The sequence below is a fragment of the Urtica dioica genome, chromosome 3, assembly GCF_054948205.1.
Source record: "Urtica dioica subsp. dioica isolate 48M chromosome 3, U.dioica_male_clone48M_v1_H2, whole genome shotgun sequence".
Classification (NCBI taxonomy): Eukaryota; Viridiplantae; Streptophyta; class Magnoliopsida; order Rosales; family Urticaceae; genus Urtica; species Urtica dioica.
Window position 1 is genome coordinate 23,158,575 of NC_142758.1, and position 2,938 is coordinate 23,161,512.

Genomic DNA, 2,938 nt, shown 5'->3' on the forward strand with positions numbered 1-2,938 from the left:
TCGACTCAAGGAGCGAACTCGACTTGAGGAGCGAACTGGGCTCGAGGAGCGAGCTCGAGTCGATGCCGGCCTCGTTGAGCTTGCTCTGGTGAGCGACCGAGCTCGCCGAGTTAGGTCGACCTAAGCCTCATCCCGGAAGTGGGGAGCTTAAGGTTTTTACCCCTTTTTTTTTTTGGCCGTGAATTCTTGAGTGTATGTCGCAGGACCCATCATCCCGTGCCGTGATGACTAAAAACTTTTGTTTTCATAAAGTGGGTAAAAAAGACCGCAAACTTTATTTTTCATTGATTTTTGCTAACTTGGAACATCTTTGAACAGTGGCACATAGGCCTTTATTGAATAAGGGAAATCAGAGCAATAATGAGGGGACTTGATCACTGGTGGTACTGCCTCAAGTGTTGGGCGTTCCACGGGTGCTGGATTGGAGTTCCGTCCGTGTGTTCGATGTAGTAGGTCCCGTCGTGTATGACTTGTCGGACTCTATACGGTCCTTCCCAATTTGGGCCTAGGACTCCGGCGCCTTGCACTTGGGTGTTCTAGAACACGCGTCTGAGTACAAGGCTGCCGACGGCGAAGATCCGCCTTTTGACTTTGGCGTTGTAGTATCTCTCGACCTTTCGCTTTTGTGCAGCAAGTCTGGTGAGAGCCTCGGATCTTTTCTCGTCGATTAGATCCAGTTCGAGGCGCATGGCTTCATCATTTTCTTTTTCGTCGAAAGTGTCAACCCGATAGGTGGGGACTTCTACTTCCACGGGGACCACCGCCTCAACCCCAAAAGCTAGGGAGAAGGGGGTCTCTCTGGTGGCGTTTCGAACGGTCGTTCGATAGGCCCATAGGATGAAAGGCAGTTCTTCAGCCTAGGCGCCTTTTTTGGCTTCGAGCTTTTTCTTGAGGTTGCTCTTAATCGTCTTGTTGACGACTTCCACTTCGCCATTAGCCTGTGGATGTCGCGGGGATGAGAATGTTTTGCTTATCCCTAGTTGGGCGCAGATCTCTCTAACCCTTGCGTTGTCGAACTGCGCGCCGTTGTCGGTCACGATTGACGCGGGGATGCCGTGGCGGTATATTATGGACTTCCAGATGAAGTTCGTAGTGCTGGCCTCGGTGATCCTGGCCAGAGGCTCGGCGTCGACCCCCTTGGTGAAGTAGTCGATAGCGACGATGGCGATTCGTATTGCCTCGGGGCTTTGGGAAGCTTGCCGATAATGTCTACGCCCCATTTTGCGAAGGGGCGTGGAACAACGATGCTGCTTAGGGGAGATGGCGGCTGTCGTTGGAACGTTGGAGAAACGTTGACACTTGTCGCACTTTCTCGTTCAGTCGTAGGCGTCTTTTTTCATCGTTGGCCAGAAATAGCCTTGTCGAAGCGCTTTGAGCGCGAGGGACCTTCCAGCGGCGTGGTTTCCGCAGAGGCCTTCGTGGATCTCGTGGAGGACCTTGTTCGACTCGACGCTGTTGAGGCATCGGAGCAGCGGGGTTGAATACCCGCGCTTGTATAAGGCTTCGCCTCTCAACACGTATTTGGATGTGAGGGCTTTTAGCCTTTCGGCTTCTCTGCGGTCTTCGGGAAGTACCCCTCTTCGCAAGAAGTCCGTAAGCGGGGTCATCCAAGTTGGATGAGCGGCGCTCTCAATCGTTCCAACCTCGTCACGTGAGACGGATGGTCGCGAGAGAGACTCGATGGGGATAGTTCCCAACCCGTCTTTGGTGATACCGGATCCGAGGGGAGCTAAGGCATCAGCCTCGGAGTTCTCTTCTCGTGGGATCTGGATGATCTCGAACCAGGAGAAGGCATCTAGCTTGGCATTTGTCTTTGCCAAGTAGGCAATCATGTTAGGTTCTTTGGCAACATAGTCGCCTTTAACCTGATTTACGATTAACTGCGAGTCACAGTGTATTCGTAAATTCTGTACGTTGAGCTTTTGAGCGAGCTCCAGCCCTACGATAAGGGCTTCGTACTCAGCCTCATTGTTTGAGGCCTGGAATCCGTAGTGGAGGGCGTAGCGTGACTTTTCCCGGTCGGGGTTTGTCAAAATCACGCCGGCGCCTGCTCCTTGGGCATTTGATGCTCCGTCTACGTGTAGTTCCCAGATGGGACCCGTAGGGTCGACCTTTCTCTTTCGAGCCGACAAGTCGTCGGTCGAGCCGTCTTCTGCTCTTCCCATGTCGGGAGTGTAGGAGAATTCTGCCACGAAATCAGCTAGGGCTTGAGCCTTTATTGCCGGCCTCGGATGAAACTCAATCCCGTACTCGCTCAATTCTTGGGACCAGACCGCCATGCGAGTCGATGTTCCTCTTTGATTGGGTGTCCGGTTCGGACAACGATTGGGTGAGCCTGGAAGTAGGGGCGTAGCTTTTTGGCGGCTACGAGGAGAGCGAGAGAGAGCTTCTCTATCTCTGTATAACGCGTTTCGGCGTCAAGTAGGGCTTTGCTTATGTAGAAGATGGGCCATTGAGCCCTGTCTTCTTCACGGATAAGCACAGCGCTCACAGCTCGTTCGGAGACGGCGAGGTATATGTAAAGCGTCTCGCCTTCTTTTGGCTTGGAGAGGAACGGAGGTGTCCCGACGTAGGCCTTCATTTCTTGGAAGGCCTTTTCGCACTCGTCCGTCCATTCAAAGCCGTCCGTCTTCTTAATTGCTTTGAAGAATGGTTGACACTTTTCGGTTGCTTTGGCAACAAAATGCGCTAGGGCGGCAATCCGACCGGTCAGACTTTGGACTTCCTTGACACGTCGCGGGGACTTCATGTCAAGGAGTGCCTTGATTTTCTCGGGGTTCGCTTCGATACCTCGACGGCTAACTATGTAGCCTAGGAACTTCCCGGACTCGACCCCGAACACACATTTGTTGGGGTTGAGCTTCATTTTGTACCGGCGGAGGATTAAGAACATCTCCCTCAGGTTGTCTACGTGGTTGGTATCCAATAGGCTTTTAAC